Source organism: Mycetomoellerius zeteki, unplaced genomic scaffold (assembly GCF_001594055.1).
Source record: "Mycetomoellerius zeteki isolate Tzet28-1 unplaced genomic scaffold, Tzet1.0 scaffold656, whole genome shotgun sequence".
Lineage (NCBI taxonomy): Eukaryota > Metazoa > Arthropoda > Insecta > Hymenoptera > Formicidae > Mycetomoellerius > Mycetomoellerius zeteki.
In genome coordinates this window covers 13360-35547 of record NW_017257671.1, presented here as the reverse complement: position 1 = coordinate 35547, position 22188 = coordinate 13360, and the positions used below count along the sequence as shown (strand labels likewise).

Below are 22188 nucleotides of genomic sequence, written 5' to 3'. Positions count from 1 at the left end.
CACACACACACACACACACACACACACACACACACACACACACACACAAGGAGATTTCGTATGAAAAGAAAAAAAATTCTGAATAATCTTTTTAATTACTTGTACGGGTTCTGGGGGAAAAAAAAAACACATTATGAATATAAAAGTAGTATGCATCTATTATGTATTATCTTTAATATTTTCTGCTTGTTTTTTCATGAGAGATCACCTTGGTTCTACCGTAATTTACTGGACATTCCATTATCCGCACGCATTTTTTAGCTACCTTCGGATTTTACGCTTTAAATTACGCGTATATTGAAACAATTCGCGAAGATTCGTGAAAAAAGTGATTAATTGTATTGAGGATTATCTGAAAGCATTTTTAGTTGCGAAAAAGTAAAATTGCACGAAATACTATCGCGTAAATCGAGTGAATTAATTTTTTTATATTAAGAAACTAATTGCGGACGGCCACGATTGTCGTGACCTACTTTTAAAAATTGCAAAACGAAAGACGTAAAAGAATTATAGATATCTTATGTTATTCTGGTTTTCTCTCGGTAGATATAATAGCAAGGTAAAATACTATTTTTCTTAAAAATAATTTCGTCCCTCTTAAAAATCATAGGAAAATATACGGCACTTTATTAAACAATTTGCTTTCGAAGGAATTTTTATTTCAAATTTGAAAACAGAAAGAATTTAAGGCGAGACATTTTAATGTAATTTTCGAAATTCCGTCTAGTTTGATCAAACTCAATTTTCTTCCCTCTTTCGAAAGGCTCAATTAACGCTGCGTTATTTCTGACCCTTTTAAAATTCATGATCCATCGAGGTCTCTGCTAGAATTACGCGCGACAATACACGCAATTTTAGTATCGATCGTGATGTTCGTCTCTGCTGAAAAACGTAATCAAGAGTTGACCATATCGCTTAATGAGCTTCCGTGTAGGAAGTCAATATATTGCAGCAAATTGCGCATTTCATGCAGTTGATTATCGATAATTTCGCCTTTCGGTGCGTTTGAATGTTTCAAGTGCGCCGTTGTTGGAAAGATACCGAGCCAGCCGTTTCTACAAATCGAGTGAATTTCCAGGCCGGCCAGATATAGCAAATCGCAGGAAAAAAGTTTTGCGCCGATCGATAATCTGGCGGTAACATCGCTCACCTTAGCTCGCTATAAACGACGCAGAAAAGACTTTTGCTTTTCTCGTTTTACACTGTAGAATCGTCACCCTCTTTCCCCGAAATGCTATGAAGTATCAATCTCTTTTTTTTTTCTTCATTCGGCACAGTACAAAGACTTTCGATGAACAGAACTGAACTTTCACGGAGAGTTCCACGAGGAGTAATACGGGGTGTCCCGGACAGAGCAGTTAGAAATCCTCGACTTAACTTCTACGAATTTTATCGAAATTTTTGTTTTCTTCTACAGAATGAATTTCAAGGAAGAACTTGTTGCAATTGTTAATTATTCATATTATTTACTGTGGCAATTAAAATTCCGCAATAGCAAAGTTCATTTGAATTTAAATAGACGATAAGGTTGTATTATTTTAATACTCATACCGAAAATTCAATTTGATATAAATCTTATATTTTCTATTATGAGTCACCAGTATATGGTATGACCAGTGAAATTTATTTTAATATCGATTCCAAATTAATTCAAGAAATCGAGCATTGTAATTAAATTGGGTACGTCTAGGACATCCTATATTAATCTAAAATATCTCAACAAGCGCGGAAATGACTGAATTAAGCGTTAGTTAATTATACCGAAGTCGAGGTCATTTATTAATAATTGGAGTTCTCGCACGATCTCTCGCAACGTATAATCGCGGAATTTACGATGGAATCTTCGTCCCAAGAAACAGTGAATCTTCCGCTCACGTGAAACGCATATGTGTGCAATTAGTGGCAATTAGAAAATACGAATCGACTTTGTTGGGGGACGCGAAGATTCGAGAGATTTCTCTATTCTCGCATGCCCGATTGTGCGACAATGTGACTTAGGTCGCACTGTATAATAAGTACTATAATTGAAGTAATAATCTAGACCTTCGTTCCCATGATGGTTTGCAAAGAAGTTTCAAATGACATCAAAAATACCGTAATAACGTGTACTTAATTTTTTAATAATGATACATAATATGTAGTGTATAAACTACGTTTTAATTGCCTTGCTTATCTTTCTTTTAAGTAATGGAAAAATGTTAATTGAGTATAAACAACATGAGTAATATAATGTATTTTTATACATGACACCAATTTTTCTCTTTAGATAAAGAAAATGTTAAGAAAATTTTACTCCACGATGAAAGTTATATAAAAAGTCTATTACTACATAGAATGTATTTAAAACTTTCAATAAAGAATTAATTATACTGATAATAGAAATAATCATGACAATTACGATAATAATTGCCTTCGTGACTGCACGATGTCAATATAGAATAAATTATTGTAGTTCCTAATTCTCGAAATGTCATTTTCCATATAGGGGAGACCGGGGCTATAATTAATACTTTTTGAAAAAGCAGCTGTAATTTCGAATCCAGATATTATTTGGATATATTGCTTTTTGTAAGTGATAGTATGATCATTTAATTAATACGTAAGCAAGGATTTTTTTTTAAATCAGTGATAGGTTTTTCGACAAGACACTATTTCTGAAAAGAGTGTCATGTTAATTTTTGCCCCGTATTTGGGGCAAAAATAAACAGCCCAGGGGTAGCTATTAACATACGATATATATGTTAACATTACTATTATTTTTATTTTATAGGTTAATTAAATAATATTATTATGTACAAAACAATTATTTGCTTATAACAAAAACAAAAAAGATTATGGCACATCGATTATTCATTTATCAATATATAGCTAGTAACATTATATTGCTATTCAGGAACATAATCACAGAATAGTTCTTATTATATTAATCAGTCCTTGATTTAATAAACTGATTTATATATTAACAAAAATATCGCATAAATCTCTTTAAAAAGCAAAAAACATCTGTATTCATTAAACATGTAGCTAGTAACATTATATTATTACTATTTAAGAATAGAAAAATCATAGCATAGTTCCTATATATTATATTAATCAGTCTTTGATTTAATAAACTTATTCCTTAATCAATCACGGCCACTCATCGTCATCAGAATGACAATTAAGTACAAATAAATGAGGTAGCGTTATCTCCTACGCATTTCACGTGAGACCATTATTTATACAATATACATTGCACCCACTCTTCGCAAGGAGCACCATCTTCATAGGCTTCACCACACGAAATGCAAAACCATTCTTCTTAATCATTTTCATTAAAACTTTCCTCTTTACATTCTTAAAACTAATCACGGGGTAAGTATTAACAGTGCTATAACTTACCCCCGAAATCCGTTAATATATGTCCCACATCCCAATATTTTATAAAATTAATTAAATTCATCAAAAACTAGTAAAATAAGATTCAAAATAACGTAAAGAACTAAAAACAAATTAATATCAGTCATATGAAACAAATTGAAGGGAAAGATGACGATAAATTTAGACAATTAAAATTTAAGCATACGAAAATTTTAGATTACCTAACTAAAATTCAGCACATACGCACCACCTCCTGGCACGACGTCCAGCGGGACAATGCGTATCATTGGCTAGTACAGATATATAGAACAAAGAAAGTATAGAATGGAACATCTAAAACGGATAGTATTTACAAAAATTGAACGTTAATATTTACCCCTGTTAATTATAGTCCCGGTCTTCTCTACACTCAAAAAAGTGATCTTGCAGTTATAGCAAAAATTATCTAATTACGAAAAATAGCTAAAATAGATTTCTAGCAAGTACTGCCATATTGGATATGTATTGCATCTAATCATATAGATGACAGAGATAAAATTTAGATTTGTGCTATAAATTCTATGCGTATGATACATAATTTTCTGTCAAAAAACAGCTATAATTCTAGTTGGAGCAGCAAAATATTTTTTGCATGTACTTGAATCAACAGTTTTGACAGTTTTACGTCCTCACAAGATTAGCCTACAATTATAATGTATATAATACAATCTCGTGTGTGGGTTCGTTTTGTGCTAGCCTTATGGGCGTTTAATCTTCCGTGCCGTCCATAGCGGGTAGATCGATCGACCGCTATTTGCGTTTTTAATTAACGACATTCCATCGTCGCACGGAGAAATAATTTACGCCGCTTATATACCGCTTACGCCTTTTTACGTATATAGGCATAGACTCGGCTATATTACGGCTTTAATCGTAGTTATTTTTACTCATCATAAAGAACCAAGATTGTAAAAATAACGTGAACGAACTCTCGGAAATATCGATGAATCACAACCCTAAGAGGTTACAATAGAGGGAGAAAAAAAATTTATACAAAATGTTCGTCAACTGCTGACTATAATCTAGCCATTTATACTGACTTTTCATTGCGAATTACATCGATTTGCATGAATAAACTCTTTTCTAAGAATCGCTCGATTTTTCGTAGTTGACGGTCAAAGTTTCAACTTGTAGTATGCTCACAAACATGATGTTGTGTGTATCGATTAAAAGTGACATGTTCAAAGGTAACTAGAACCGAACGGTCGCGTGAGCGACAAGACTTCGTGCGATCGCAAATATAAAATTTCAAAATGGAGCGGTTTGCAAAAAAAAAGTTACGTTTGCAAAATCGACCTGCCACGCGACAAAAATGTTTTCTTAATACAAACGTACATAGGAATGCACAAAGTGTACATAAAAAAAATGTCTGTTTGTAGCCACCAAATATTGAATGAAATAATTTTAACATGAAAAGAACGATTTTAAAATAAAAAATTTAGCTAGATACAGATTTGAAAATAAGTTTGGTAGATCATCAAAATTTTTAGATAGAACACCCAAACTAATTGCTAAAATTTTTTTACATTCTAGCAATCAGTTTGAGTGTCGTACCTAAAAATTTTGATGGTCTAACAAAATTATTTTCAGATCTGTATCTAACTAAATTTTTAGATTTTTCAGCAAAATCGTTCTTTCCGTGAACTAAATGTTTAGGTAATATAACCAAATATAATTTTATCTTTATAAATGTTTAGTACATATTTTTTGCCGTTTGTGATACCGTTTGGTAACACTTACTAAATACTCTAAATTTCTTAGAATGAAATCTCACTCCCATAAGAGCCGAAAATTGAGCCAGTCTTTGAAAAAGAGTGAAAATATTTTCACCCTGGAAAAAAGAGTGGGAATTTTTCACTCTTTTGGAGTGAGATTCATTTCCAAAGAATGAAATCTCACTCCTTTTTTGTAATTTCGTTCCTTAGGGGGAATCCTAGTTCAAACGAGTAAATCCTGTGTATTTAATTTTTCAAATCAATTATTTTTAATGGATGAGGGGGGCCGACTGACTACTCAGTCCCCCCACAAAAAATTTTTTTTTAGCTAAACGGAAGTAGAGCAAAAAATTTTTGTTTGCGGACATGAATAGCGCATAAATAGCGTATTATTACATAATTTTTTCATTAAGATTTGGTTAGGTGGGAGGGGCCAGCTAGGCAGACATAAATATTTTTACTCTTTTACAAAAACTGGTTCAATTTTCACTTTATTGTTATAGAGATTTATAGCACTTATAAAGGTAAAATTATGTTTAATTATATTACCTGGACATTTGTTAAAATTATTTTACTCAACATTTGGTAGCTATAACCAGACTTTTTTTTCAGTGTAACATCATACACGATTCAATTGAAACAAAATGTGTAAGCTATGCATGGTTTCGGATAGATTAAGGCTGAGTTCAGTTTAGTGCTTTCAGCGTTTTTATCTTTATTTTATGCCTAATGATAAAAATAAAATAATTATAAGCGTTTAATAAAGCGGGTGAACATCTAAATCAAACGTAGCTTAAATTTTTCCATCTATATTGAATGAAAAAAGCAAAAATGTCGGCTACCCAACGTTCTCCAATCATATTTATAATCGTGATTAGTAACATGTAAATGTTACTAGAAAACAAGCTTACACAAGTCGACTAATAGCCTTGGGGGCTGAGTCTAGATGTGTACTGTTATATTGATGATTACAGTAATTGGAACACAACTTGTGTCGCACGAAAGTGTCTAGGAATATTGCAATTGGAAAGCACTCAAAGTAAGATTATTTATTTTTTCATTTGCATCACCGATTATTAAACTCTATCCAATCAAGCGAGCGGAACACGAGCTAATCTAACATCTTTTGATCGGGAATAAGAGTGCTTTCGTTCACGCAAATGCACAAGCATACGTGAACAAGGTGTAACGATTTCAAACTTTCTGACATTACGCCAGTAACTTTCACGCAAAATAAATCGGTGAGCGTGCCCCTCGGGGATTTCTCTCCGATTCCATCCCGCGATTTTTTGTCACACGCTCGCTCTCCTCGCTCGCTCATTTCGCTTTTCCATAGGCGAACCATGCTGCTGCAGCCGGAATGGCGAACGTTAGTTTTGCCTCCGCTGGCATTAAATCATAGACGGCGGTTTCGCCCGCGGCGTATCCCGGCGGTCGCAGAATTTTAAGCTTTTTTTTTGCGACGCACACGGAGGGAGAGAAAGCCGGTGACTTCGCGCCGCGGCTTACTGTGGTTTCGCGCATTTTGAAATTCGACCCAATAGACGCAATTTCGTCACCTCGTTAACCACATTTTTTTTTTTAAATCTAACCGTGTAATTTTATGACGAAATAGTTACGTACAATTAAGAATAAATAATGATCAAACTGTCTACCTTATAGGCGCATGAAAAATACAAGCGACGAATGTTTCTTATTAAAAAATATCTTACTCAATACGAGACATTTATCATATCTCCTTTGGAATATCAAAGATTAAGTATCTCTCGATAAAAATTTCCTTTTGCACTGTCCTATTTTTACAGAATCCAAATTCCAATCTCGCAATAATTATTATCATTTATATATCCTTGAGATTGTCAATCTGCTAATTACGCGATCAATTTCGAATGCGTGCGCCCGTTATGCGTGAGAAAATCTCCGCGCGACGACGGCGCGTTCCCAGCGATTCCAGTTCCCCATTTCTTCGGAATTAGACATGGAAAGGCGCGAATCGAGACTCAATCAAGCGCTCAACAATACGCACGCAGTGCACTTTACGGCATTCGGTGTTAGAAAGTACATTAACGGCCCAATTATCGCGAGCGGCAACAATAGCAAGACTCGCGTTAAAGCGCTAATGATAAATCTGTGTAAAATATTCCACTCACAACATCCGTAAGCTTCTCTCTTTTTTTTTACTGCCACGAGAAATGCGCAGTTTCTAAAATAGTCACATCATGTCGACACGCTTGCCAGATTTAACAACAGCAATTACATTTGTAATAAGAATTAACCAAAATTCTTTGAAGTAAATCTAACTCCAAAAGAGTGGCAAAATTTTTAATCTTTTGGAGTGAGATTCACTCCAAAGAATTTATAATATTGCCTCATTTTTAAATATATTAGGATTCTGTAACGCGACTACCCATTCCAATGACGTCTCCACTGTCATAAGTATTCTCAGAACTTTTCAACTGAAATATCAATCAGATCAAAACTATTTTTAATTCAACGGATGTTTGTTAAAAGCATCTTTAACATGAAATTTGATATTGAGTCTTCATTCTGTTAAAATATCACTTGACATTTTCAATACAATGACAAGACAGATTATTAAACAAACAATTACTGAGCACATTGTTATACATACATTATCGATATTTATATATATTATCGAAAACGAGACGTAAAACGTAACGAAAGAATAAGAGATTAATTGCCTGTTTTGTTCACGCTTCCGGTTTCGGAGCGCCGTTAACAGGAAAAAAAGAGGGGTGTCTACGAACTTAATTGTAAAATCGCGTATTGTCGCGCGAGTTATTTCGTAACGACTCGTCGCACGCGCGCTCTCTGCGCCAATTCCACGATACCGCGTGTATCCCAATTATCGATCGTCACGATCGATTTTATCTCGGCTGCTATTCCAGTCACGCGCTGGGATCAGACACACCCTGACCTACCCGACGTGGCGGGAACGTTTCCAGCTTCTGAACAATAATCGTCGCGCCAAACTCGACGGGATGACAGAGACAGCGTTGTAATATATGATCGGACATCGTTCTCAGTCGTTGATGATAATTTAGTAGCTGTACGTAGACTTCGAAAATATTTTGTTGTACCGGTTCCGCGGAATGTCGATGACCTTGTGGTCACTTTATAAATGACAAAGTTCTATACTGGCGAATATTCATGGATATATATATATATATATATATAGTGAGTACAAAAAGTATTCATATAGAGGACATTTTTTTTTATAAAAAACAGTTTTATTAGAGAAAACAGGCATTCGTTAATTTAATAATTTTATACTATACTTATACATCCAGTTCTGATAATCAAAACAGCTGCGTGTGTTTCTGGTCTTAGAAACTATTTTTTGACTGTACAAATACTTTTTGTGCGTCAAATTAATACAATTTTTCATTTTCACTTTTTTTTTTAAGATAACATATTTGAATTATTACGCATCTAGTTTTGTAAAATAATTTTTAGAAATGTGCAGTCTTTCTTATTCTTTCAGATAAATTGCTAATGAATATTTACTTTCTAAAAATAAAGTTTTTTTCGAAGATATCTCCCCTGTGCTTGAATATTTTTGACACTCTATTGATACGATATATACTATATACACGTACGAGAGCCGAAATTCCGTCAGTACAAAATATATGATCGATGAATATTTATGTAACGTTGAAGAACGCGCATTTTTTCAGAATTTCTCTCTTGTAATTAATAGTACATTTAGTTGTCGCCTTCGGCTGGCATATAATTTAAAACACAGGAACTTTCCCCGTACGTAAACAACAGTCAATTCCTAGTTGTATTATTTTGTTTTCTCTTCGGCTCTTTTTATGTGCTCGCACGACTTTTATCCGGAAAGCGGCAAAACAAATCCGTCACGACGATCGTTATAATCCACGGCTCACGGTAAACGCGTTCAAAGCGATATAAATATTATGCGAACGTTTCGCGCACCCAGTCGCGAAAATTTCTGCGGCAAAACACGACCGAGGCGGCCGTTCAACCGCTCTGAAATCTTCTGTTCATGATCCTAGAAATCAGTCCGAATTCTCGAATATAAGTAATTGTCAATTAATAGAAATAATCCTATTTTCGGTCAAAGCGGAGAGCTTAGTGCTTAATAATACTAAATGCAAATTTCCGCAAATATATTATTTCAGTTTTATAAATTGTGAGAAGTAATTCTATTCTGATGACATTTCATAGGTGTGTTGCTTGGAATCATTTCATCCTTATTGTTTGTCAAATGTTAAACAATAATACTTGCGAGCGTTGTAAGCGCCAAATGAAACGCACCTTTCATAACATATAATCGAGAATGTTACGTTTTAGCTATTGTAATTTATTTATTTCCTTTAAAGATTATATAAAGATACATACATTTCTGACTCGTTGTCTAACATTGACTATAGCACATTAAGAAGCAATTAAAACTAACAATAGTGAATTAAATCAATATGAAGTTAGGAACTGATATGGAAAAATGGGACAGAATGCATTTTTTCATATGAGAAATTCATTCGAGTTGCCTGTCAATAATTCTCTAGTTTTAGTAACTTTTTCTCGGATCGAGAACTCGGACTGATTTCTAGCATCGTGAATACAAGGGTTAAAACGCGGAAAATCGAGCATGGCGGCTCTAAGGAACTTAAAGCCACTGTTAAGGCACGTCGCTGCTCTCGATCATCATCGGTATTGATCCCTCTCTCCTCGTTGCTCTCTCTCTCTCTCTCTCTCTCTCTCACTCTCTTCCTGTCTCTCATCGTCTCTGTCTCCCGTCTTTCTCCCCAACAGCGCCGCCATTCATTATTCACGATGGACGGCATCAAAACAGCGTTATATCGCGATATATTGCGCGGCCCGATCTGACTGAAAGTGCAATGTTCTTATAGAGGAATGCCCTGTGCAGTTTTCAGCAACCGGAATACAAACCCTCCTCGATTTTTCACAAGGGAAAGACTCGGCCGATAAATATTCATTATCGTCTGTAAATTCCGGAATATTATATCCCGAATATAACATGTCGAGGTAGCTATACGCGCGTGTTTTCATCTCAGGAATATTTGATCGGCGCGAAGCGGATTTTTCCTCAAATGTTACGTGACGGGCCAAGAATTTTCTAATTGCAAGCAGTTGAAAGCGAAAGATTTTTCGCGAACTTCCAAGCGCTTCCAAGATGCTAAAACAAGTAACTCTTTCAAAGAATTTTAATTCTACGTTTAATCAGATAAGATACCTATTTAATAGCGAATATTGAAATTTTCTTTGACAAAATATCGACATCGCCGCGAGTCTATCGTCGAGTTAAGATCGCTGTTTCTGGGACAGTCTACGTTTAATCCTATCAGATCTTATTTTATTGAAATCATGTTAAAATTTTTTTTCAAAATTGCGACTATGTTTCCAACTATAAATTATTATATTCATTAGATCTTAAATGATGTCGATAGAATTAAATAATTTTAATAGATAATGTCTTCAAATTTGATGTACCTACATTATAAAATGTACGCAGGATTTGAAGGGATTAATATAATCATTAAATATATGATATATTAAACGTTCTGCGATCTCGGTCACCGACCACTCGCTTCACCGCAAATAATGTCAATGTCGGAATATTGACAATAAAATATCGATTCGAGAACCTCAGGACATACCGAGGGTTATCGTTATCGGCGTGACGACCGGCGACTCCTATCCGATGTATGCGCGCGAATCGAGTCGAGTCGAGTCGAGGTCGTTCGCACCGACGACGAGCACAAGCCGGCATAATATGCCGGCGCAGTCGCGACGCGGAGCGGAGCGGAGCGGAGCGGCGTGCCTCTCGCAGCCGCGTGACTGCGTCAGAATCGTACAGTTGCTCCTCCCCTCCTCTCGTGCACGGCCCTGATCTCGGACAAGCAACGCGTAACGAGGTACCAACTGCACCGTAAAACCGAGTTTGCTAAACTGGCGGCCGCGCCGAGTCCGCCTGCTGATCGAGTCGGATATCAGTAGATAACACCTCGTCTCTCATCTCCCGCTCGAAAATTCCGATGACAAAGGTCATTTAATAAAAGTTTTCTGATCTTCGAGGAATTTTCATTGATATTCCAAGATCTTTATTGTTATTGCGTTACAGCATTATCAAGTTATTTATATATTATTATTGTTTATTATTAGTTATTACTGCAGTTAATTAGTTATTTCAGAATGCCACAAATTTCTCATCCTAAAATTTCGTAACTTTTCTAGACAAAATTTCATTATTTTTCCTTATTTCGGTAACATTTTGAAACTTTCTGCAATTTCTTTTTTGTATTTTTGATTTTGGAAACCGTTAAATATTTTGTTGAGAGAGCAATTTAACATAGTAATGTAGTTAATATTGCTGACACTGCTTGTATTTTATTGTTAAGTTGGTAATATTCCAAAACTGTAAGTGTGATGTGCGAATATTAAATTCAAGAATTTCAAAGCCAAGAATTTTTATTTTCTAGAAAATTTTTTACAAAATTTCCTGATTTTTTCCTAATTTCCCTGACCGTTTTCAATTTCCCTGATATTTCCCTGATTTTTCTGCTTTCTAATTTTGTAGTAACCCTATATCTATATATACGATATATGCGATATATGCGATATATGTATATTTAGATTATAATAAGCCTAAAAGCTATTAATGTGAATGATGAAGTCACTAATTTAAAATTAATCATCACCGCTACGCAACTTGATCTTTATCGTTATTGTCAAGTTCGGAAACTATATAAAATATAGTTTAAATATATAAAATAATATCTAGAATATAGTACACAAATTTTGAAATCGGTCGATTACTTTCACATCGTGTAGGCGGGCCGCACTCTGCTAGATTGTTTGATTTCGTAAAACGACTGTTGCACTCGTAGGATGTGCATACCATGAAAGAGAGATTGCAGAGAGGAAGGGAGATACGTGTGCGGAATAAATTGGTGGATTTGAATATGTACGCGATACTATGTAGTGATATCATACATTTTTGAAAATCTACCATTTTTACGCAGCGTAAAAAAATTGCATATTTTTAAAGTTCAAAAATTTATCGTCTATCATACGTTTGCTGTTAAAGCGATAACATTGCGTAAAAGTTTACATGATATCAAGTAAAGTTTTGTAACACCGAATAGTTTTACGAAATCTTAAACTTTTGGAAAATCTTTGCACAATGTTGAAGTGAGATTTTTCAATCAGGCTCGTCGCAAGTCATCATTTTTTATGTTCACTTTTGACAACAAAAAAACAAGATTGATACGATGGAATGTTATTTATATTCACGTTTCATCAATATTGATGACGTTCAAAACAGGATTTACACTACTTTTTCCTTAAACTAAACGGTCATATAACATAATGCCATATGATATTACACCTCGCCATTACTCGTTTTGCTGCAACAGCACAGCAATAATACCTCAACAACAGCAGCTCGATGCCATCGCAGAGTGTAAACATTTAACGCGTAACGGATATAACGTTCCGAAGCATAATCGTATCCGATTACCGCCAATCGGTTTTTCAATTATATCCCGCAGGTGTAATTGAGTTACAGCAGCGGTATATGCGAGACCGTCCATTATCCGCTTGTTTGCCGATTATCGACGATCCTTAGGGTGCTTAGGCGCTTCTCTCATCATCGTTCAGATCTGTTCAAAACCTATCTCTGAAATGCTTGGAAACCTAGGTAAAATATTCTTTAATAGCCGCTATATTTTGATGAAGGAAAATTAACGCTATAATGTAACATTAAAACCAAATGTTTTTAACGTCTTGCATTTTCTTGCATACTTCTATCGTCACTAATAAATTCGTTAAAGATATAGATTCTAAATATTAGTATGCTAAAGCATAGATTCAACAGTGTTGTGTGTGATATTATAATTAAAAAAATATTAGCTCTTATCGATTGATGCTTCTTTTTGAAAAAACCCGTGACTTTGACGCGGCAAGTAGATTCTGAAATGACGAAAAATTAATATTATAGATAATGTAACATCAAAACAAAATATTCTTAATTTTGCATTTTCTTGCATATTTTTATCATCACTAATAAATTCGATAAAAATATGGATTACGAAAGTATAGGTTCAACAGTGCTGTGTGTTGTATTATATAATTGAAATAAATACTAGCTCTTATTAATCGACGTTTCTTTTTGGAAAATCCCGCGACAAATAGACTTTAATGGAAGAAAATTAATATTATAATGTAACATCAACACAAGATGTTCTTAACTTGCACACTTCTCTATAAAAATACAGATTCTAAATACTACTTTACCGTAGCATAGGTTCAACAGTGTTTGTATATAATTGTGTTTGTATATAATTAAAAGAAATATTAGCTTTTATCGATCGATGTTACTTTTTGGAAAAAATCCGCGGCTCTGACGCGACAAACAAAATCGCAATGCAGTTCGCGTGACGAGAAAATCACGTATAAGATAGGTGATCGCGGATGACGTCAAGTAGCGACTTTTCAAAGCATTTTACAATTTGCAGTTACAATGCGTCAACGGGAATCGTGACGCAAGGTCCGTCGCGATAACGCAATTCGTGCAGAAAAAAAAGGTCAAAAGTTTTTCCTCGGCGATTAAAAGTGGTTCAATCGATTTTCAGAGGCGAGGAGAATCGTCATGTCGCGTTAAGGCGCAATGCAAAAAACGATCCTACGGAAGGCAAAAGAAAGACAATGAAAAAAAAAAGAAATTATTGCGTTAATTAGAGCTGCTGACGCTTGTCTGAGCTAATCGCACTAAAATAAATTTTCAAATGCAAATCGCACCGACCGTCTTAGATCATCACTGCGAAAAATGAAGTTCATTCCGTTGAAGTAAAAAAAAATTATGATCGTATAAGGCGTTTTCTATATTTATTTGTGTAAAAAAATTCATGGATTTCCTGAAATAGAAAATTTAAGTTTCTTAAGAAGTAATCTTACTAAAGAAAATTAGAAATTTGAGATTTTTCTTGATAGTAAATTAAAATCACTGCCAGCAACATCACGATTTGCTTTCTGAGCGATAATGCGACCTGCTTTTGTAAAAAATTACGTAGATAAGATTTAAATATTCTCGGCTGAATGTAATCTTATACGAGCGAGAAAATACGAAGAAACAAAAGAAACTTGTGTCAGGTCTTGGAAAAAGATCATCCTTATTCATTTTTTTCCTGCACATCTTTTTTTCCGACATGCAATGTTATTGCGTCTAATTTTGAATTATTCTCGGATCAATATTAAACGACACTCCAGAATGATGAGTTTATCGTCTACGAAGAAGACAAACACGATGTATGAACACAGTGTAACGACGAGATATTATTGCGACTTCAATTTGCGCATCGCTCGCGAGACAAAAAAAGTAGACAAGCCTGCCGTCATTTTTCCCGGAAGCAAAAATCCTCGTCGCAAAAATAATCGCGCTAACTCGACGCTCAGTTTTATTGCGTGGCGGATTTCGTGGAAAAGCCACTCCGTTATAATCTCGATTCGCGACGCGCCGCGATGAGTCACCCGGCGACAAATTATACTCCGTTTCGAAAAACTACGCACAACGATTTTCGCGTTTCGATTTTCGTGGACGCGCGCAGCACGCAGTACACAAATAAATTAGGCATCTCGTCCGCAGACCAAGAAGATCAGTCACGCTGACGGGCCTGGTTAACTAACGCTGATTAAAGAGAACCGAGGCACGATGGAGGCGCAAGAATAAGATATAAGGGACGAGGAATAAATACACGGCGTCCCACTTGCATGACGTTAAAGTTTGATGACACAAAGACGGATCGGGATTCGACTTTTTCATGCGGAAATTTCGAGGGACACCACAATCGGCTTTGTAAACTTGATATTAAATATCATTATAATTAAATACCGGATACGTTAGCGAAAAATTCGATTGAATATACAATAGTGTAAAGTGCGCTTGAATTTAAAATTTTAAATAAAAACTGGCACAATGTTATATTTTACCCTGCCAATATTGACGCTGGTTGTCCATTTTATATTTATTCGCACTAACTGATAATGTGCCGTTTGACAGTACGCACGCTTTAGTTATGTTTATGCTCTTATTCTTTTGTATTTTATTGTTTCAGGTTTTAAGTCTCACTTTATATATATTGTCGCGGGTCTACCTCCGATATAAATAGACCAGGAAAATTCACTCGGCGACGATTAGCGCTCTCGGTAACGTCAGTAATGTACGGTGCAATCGATCCTAAGGGCCTGTTGCATTCGCTGTTAGCCCTCACAGTTAACCAATTCAAACGGCTGTCCTTTTCAAGATCGAAGTTACGATATGGACGGGGAGGAATACCCAGTCGAACGACCGCGCGCTAATCGATGCCGGGTACTATTGACTGTAAATAATACGTCTCCCCAGTCGTTCATCCCGCTCGAGAACGCACTTGTCTCGATTGCATTTCCCGTGCTGTAGATATCGACGTAATGAGTCGACCGGCCGCTCCACAAACAGGGTCTTTAAATTGTGAGAATAGGCAGACGCAGTAGCGTAAAGAGCGTATGCCTCGTCAAGATCTTATCGTTTACCGTTTCGAAAGTTCAAACATCCTCCGAGTGGATTCGACGGAAACTTAAAATCCTTAATACACATCCTTAATACACACGATTTTTCGATCCTTTATATGATGGGTCATTCGGGTCCCGTTAATTTTCATCACTTTAATAAATATACAAACATTATTAAGTGATTCTTACATATTTAACATTTTCAGAAAATATTTACAAGGTTGTTTTTATATTAAAAGAATTCCACACAAATGTTATAACTAATTGAAATGTCGTGTGGTTCGATATGAGAGTCACGGATTTGTAACCAACAGGTCACGAGTTCAAACCCCGCATCTCGTATATACAGATAATTTCGTAACTCCATACTGGCTTAGCGGGAGTCACAGAAGAATTCTTTATATCTAGGTGATTCTTTGACTAAATTCAGACATATAGAGACTGATATGGTTTATTTCTCCATTACTACAGTGTTATTACTACTTGTAACTACTTGTAATTACTTAATACGTTGAGTTTTTCGAAGAAAAAAAAATGTGCAGGACACGAATGACTCAAATCGTGTGTACTAAAGGTTAATGTCGCGGGAAAATGAAGGAGTCACGGTGTCGCCAGCGTTATGAATAAAACGTCGCGCTTCGCGATATATTTAATTATTAAGTTATCGTATCTTTAGATGTTCAAAGGGTAAAAGTTTTAGAGCAGTGACGCGCAACCTACGGCTCGCTTGTGTATTTTTTGCGGTCCGTCGTCTCACAGCCGAAAATATAATTACTTTCTGTTATAAATCGAAAAAATTTTCTGGTTGAAAATGAACCAAAAAGTTCCGATCATATCAATCAGAACTCTGATTATCTCAAATAGAATTATAATAGACTCAATCAGAGGTATTCTGATTCTTGTCCCTCTAACACAATTAATTCTAATTAATGTAATCAGACTTTTCAGGCCCGCGACTCATTAAAAACTTTTAGCGGATTACAGATTCTTGCATACGCATAAGCATAAGAAAATCAACCAATCAGTATCTTTTATTTCATAGAAAGGAAGAAAATGGCTTTGACGGTTCATTTTCTTATGCATTATACCTTGCACGTTATGCAAGATTCTGTGCTCCAACTCTTAAAATCTCAGTCTGAAGAATAAAATCTCATTTTTATATATTGAAAATTGAGCCACGCTTTTTCAAGACTGGCTTCCACCCTAAAGAATACAGAAAGTAAGTTTTCAGCGCTTTGACAATTTTGGAGCACAGCTTTTTTGGAGCACAGAACTACTCTTAGATATCGATAATTTAGATTCCGATTTTTCTTCTAAAGAGAAGATTTTACAATTTCTAAAAATGACCTGAAAATGACCTTTGAAAAAGGTTGCGCGTCACTGCTTTAGAGTAACTGCGATAGCCGTCAACCGATACTCCACGTGCGCGATCACACCGCGCCGGAAGCAAAGCGTTTCCCTCCTTCACGAAGCAAAGTAGTCGTTTGCGCGATATAACAGTCGCATAATTTCCCCAAGATAAAGAAACGTAACAAACGGGATTTTTTTTTGGGGAGAGGCACAACAACGGACGAAAGAGCGGGGAAGGAGATTATCGCGCTCTGCAGTTTACGCCGCGAGAATCAGACGCGTGAAAAGAAGCCTACGATCGCGTTCTCCCGCCTTTCCTCGAAGAGGACCTCGCCGGAGTTCGGTCCCGAAAGGAAACGGGAAACGCGCGCCAGTTACATGCCTGCGCGTACGGACGCGCGCACACATATACACACGGTGTGACGGTAGGTATACGCGATACAAGCGGCAACAGCAGCACTCGCTTAGTGCCGCGAGGGCACCACGCGGCGTTGCGTCCTGACCCGTATTATTTTTCTCTCGACGTCGCGTCCCCACTCCGCGTCTCCTCCCTCCCCCTCCCCTTCCTCAAAGTGTCGTCTTCCCTCCTCCTTCTCTCCCCCCCGCCCCGCTGCAACTCGAGTTTCGCCCTTCCCGCCACCTCAGACGGCACGCACGAATTACGCAGAAACGGATAAACAACACGCGAGAGAGCGCGTCAATGAAGACGGAACGGAGGGAGGGGAGAGGTCGGTCGCGCTTGACAGCAGCCGCTGTCGTCTACGTCGGCTCGCCGTCGTCTTTCGTGTCGTTGTCAACATCATCACGGACTCAACGCGGCGCGCCGTCCGAAATCCGCGATCGTCCCCGTGATACACGCATTCGCGCACGCATCCGACGAGGAGAAAAGAGGGGACAGCCGGAAGGGAGATACGAACGGGGAGGAAACTGATGTAGCGAGCAAAAGAGAGATAGTTTTACGGCAGAATGAAAGAGGAACAAGGAAGAAAGGAGGACAAAGACACAAAGATGAAATGGGAGAAGAAGAGAGAGAGAGAGAGAGAGACGCCGGTCAAACATGGCAGGCGAGTGCCTTGCAGGCGGAAAAAAACAAGATTTAATGTGAGCGAGCGTGCGTGCGGGCGTCGCGCGTGGGGACGAAGGACAAGGGAGGGGGGTGAGGGCGGAAGGGGTGCCGGAGGGAGGAGGGGGGGAGGAGGCGGACGACGCCGAAGTGCGGCATCGAAAAACACGGCACACACCGAATTGCGTAGATTTGCGTAAGTACTCACGCTGTTTCCGGCACGAGTTTCGGCTCCGTTTGTGCCTCCCCGGTGTGAGAACGGTGTCGGACGTGCCCAAAGCGGAAGGATATAGCAGCGGGACGTTTTATAGCAGAAGAAACGTGAAGTGTCGTTGTCGCCGTTGCCGTCGTCGGCCTCTGCGCGCCGACAGTGCTCACACACACGCGGGGTCACGCACTCTTTCTCTACGCTCCGCGGGTGACTCGTCTCGCCGCGACGTGTGTCTGTGTCTGCGCGACGGAAAAACAACACCAGACGTCCTTTTCCGTCCTGGTCGCCCCCTCCTCGTCTAACGCACGGGGCGCCGTACTCTCCTCTCTCTCTCTGTTGTCTCTCACCCTCTCTTTCTCTCCTCTTTTTCGGCGCGGCAAAGAAACGAATTAAAAAAAAAAATGGAAATAAAAGAAAAAAACGGAAACCAAACCGGCACCGCACTAACAACGCGCGTCACGGTTTAGTGGCACGATAGTTTACACGGAGACGCGTCGTATTGTAATTCTATTTTTTTATTTTAATTGAAACAATGGTCAGATGTTGTCACGAGACGACGCGCTGCGCGGCCAATGCACATGCGAGAACGTGCTCCGTGTGTTTCACGCACGAGACTCCTGTCTCACTCACTCGACGCGTGAGTGGATGGTGACGGTGACGACGACGACGTAACGACGATCAAAATGGCGTTTGCCGGACCGCCCGCGCGCGCGATCAGGTGGAAAATGCCGGAATGCCGCTGCTAGGAAAGATCGACTGACTGCCGAGGTCCGCGGCCCTAAGTGGTTTGACGTTAAGAACGAGCGGAGCGAAGCTACGCGGGTGCGAGCGAGACGGCGGCAAGACGGCGGGAGAGGGATCGAGCGAGACGGAGAAGGAAGACGCCACGGGAGAGAGTGGAGGAAGCGACCGTGCGAGCGAGAGAAACGACGGCTCGACCATGACTGAGTGGGGGAAGACGGTATCGCGCGGAAGGGATAGCAGGGGCGCGATCGCGCCCTCCCCCCTCTATCACTCTCTCTCTCTCTCTCTCTCTCTCTCTCTCTCCTACTCCTGCTCCCCCTTTTCGCCCCTCCACGCGCCTATCACGCGCTCGGACGACTTCGACTGCCTTCGATTGCTCTCGACCGCGAGAGCAGGGCCGTCTAGAGCGTGTTGTTAGGCCTAACGTATCAACCGCGAGCCGGGAATTTTCCCGGTATTATTAAAATTGCATTACGGATCGCTCGCGCGCTCTCAGTCACTTACATACGCGATTTCTCGCCGCGGCTTCGCCGGCGGGGATACAAAACGTATTACAGGATCGCAAAGACGGATGTTACGATTATCCCTGCACGTCTCGTCGAGACTCGCGAGTCGCTCGAGGGGGATCGGCGAATAAAGAGCTTGAAAACGCACGCGTCCCTTTCCTCGAATGCTCTCACGAATAATGCAGATTCGCTCGCATCAAGGATATCCCTCCCCGCGCGCTCGCTCGCCCTAAAGGCCGTATCAGACCGTATCGGACTACGCGGGTTAACGACTACAACTGACGGTTGCTTCTATTTCGGCCAATTACAATGGACTCGGTGCATCGTCATTGGCTGAAATAGAACGGAGCAACCGTCGATCGTAGGCTGCTTTCTTTATAGGGGTGCGTTCCATCTAACGTTCGCGACGCTCGCGAGTATCGTTTCATCTTTGTTATTAAATATTAAACAAGGATGAGATGCGCGCGAACGTTGCGAACGTTAAGTCAAACGCATCCTAGGAGACACGAGGTACGTTCCCCTTGACGCTCATCTCATCCTTACGGTTTATCAAATATTGAACAAGGACAAATAATGCTCGTGAGCATCAAGTGAAACATCTTCACAGTCGATACAAGTGTCGTTCTATCTATTATTCATCGCCAAGAAAGATAAAACAACATTTGTGTCGACTGTTGTTCATTTCTACAAATGTAGATTAAGAGTGCATTCACCATTTTGCGCTTAAAGCACTTGCAAGCATCATTTGTCGTCGTTTAATATTTGACAGACAACAAGGATGAACTTACAGCGCGTGAGCGTGAAAACGGAACGTATACCCTAACTTTAGTTTCGATTCAACTTGCTCTTCTTTTTCTAATTTTTATAAATTGAAAGGGACGAGTTAGTTGGATCAAGATTAAAATTAAACTACGTTGGAACAAGCGAGTCTCTCAATGTGTCTCTCAAAAAGGGCAGCAACTGTAATCGTCAACTTGTAGTCTGATACGGGCTTAAGGCGGCCGACGCCACGGCCGTGGGTGGTTTGCGCGCCGCTTCTTCCCTCCCCGAGCCTTCCTTTTCCTCGCCTCGCCACGCCGCTCTTATGGCCGGTGCGCTTCGCGCGCTCGTTCGGCCGTCTCGCGAGGAATTTCTAAAAATCAATATACGCGTGCGAGGAGGAGACGAGAGAAGGGGCCATGAAGCAAAAAAAAAAAAAAGAGGAAAGAAAAAACATATTCGATATCCCGTTCGCCCCGGCGCTCTTCTCCTTTCCCCCGCTTTTTTCCCCTGGATACCGTCTATCCTGGCTTTCCTTTCGTTTCTCTTCTTTTTCCCATTATCCTCCTGCGAAGCGAATTGCGCGTAATCTATCCCTGTCCTTTCTCGCTCGCTCGCTCTTTCGCGATACGACGTTGCGAATAAGCAATAGAGAAAGAGGGAGATCGGTTTCAAGGAAGAGAACTCGTCTCGGATGAGGCCGGTGGAGATCACGCGCGAGCTAGGCTAAAAGCGCGGGAGAGTTTATTTTCTCAGAAGCGCGCCGTCGCGTACTTGGTATAGTCTCTGCCGTCGTTGGCCTCCCGAATAAATTTCATTGAGAATCGCCCGCTCGCACGCGAGTCCGGGAGTCAGTCCTTCCCTCCTTCGCCTTTCCGTTCCCCACCCCCGAGTCGCAGACGCGATGCACGTCGGGCACGCGGGTGGCAATTAAACGGGTTAACGACATTTCGGCTATGTTCGGCTGAACAATGTAATTCGTTCCTCGGCCTCGATTTAATTGGAGGGAATCGCGTCCCGTGAGAAGAGATCGGGCTTGATCGCGCGAAAATCGGGGATCGCGTTAACGGAACTTGGAGGATAATGGATCCTTTTTCTTATTTATCACGTCGAATATCAATTTATTCATAAGCTTAGCCAAGAGATTCCCTTAAATCTTAAAGAACAAAGTAATTAAAACCACTTAAACGGATTATGCTTAATGAGTATTCATAAGAAATTAACTTTGGAAAAGAATTGAAAGTGAAAGTTACAGAAAATTTTCTGAGAATCCAAAACGCTATTCCAGTTCGAAGGATTAATCAGTTTACTATTAAAAAAAAAATAAAATGAATTAATAAATTAAATATATATATGATTTTGATTTACCTGTAAATAATTAATTAAAAATAATAATATGAAACAAGACAAGTTCAATAATCCATATTACTTGATTACCATTCCCCTCCCAGGTTCAAAAGTCTCAACCTTAAGGGCCACTACACACAAAATAACGACATAAGTTATATAAGCATAGTATAAGACGAAATGTCAATTAAAATGGCGTCTTTGGGATCATCATTGGTCCAGTATGTCATTTTGTGTGTAATAGCCTTAACTTGGCTCCTCCTTCTCCAAATAAAATTCTGACACGCCCTCTGTTCCGAAAAAAAATTCTGGTTGAAAATGAACGAGTCAAAAGACTCTGTCACATGACATATCAATCAGAATTCTGGTCCTCTCAACTAGAATTATAATGGATTCATCCAGAAAATTCGGATTCGTCTATTATCAACCAGACTTTTTTTTCAGTGTATGTACATGTACGCCGTCTTTTCGTTATACAATTATTTTGCGACGGGACTGTATACGTTACTCTCGAGAATTACTTCAGCATTGAAAGCAGAA

The 22188-nt window shown here is 38.8% G+C and overlaps 1 protein-coding gene across 6 annotated transcripts in view; it reads right to left on the bottom strand.

Moving 5' to 3' along the window:
- LOC108728893 (uncharacterized) overlaps positions 1-22188 on the bottom strand; it is a 146413-nt gene that overhangs the window by 118365 nt on the left and 5860 nt on the right. Inside the window, exons 1-2 of one of the 6 annotated variants that reach the window (XM_018457699.1) lie at positions 19308-19345; positions 18290-18615 (exon numbers count right to left, since the gene is read on the bottom strand). The exons of 4 other annotated variants lie outside the window; for them this stretch is intronic. The gene's annotated coding sequence lies outside the window, so the exon portion shown is untranslated. Of the gene's footprint in view, positions 1-18289; positions 19199-19307; positions 19346-22188 lie in introns of those variants that run through there. One more of the 6 variants, XM_018457705.1, reaches the window with a different exon arrangement.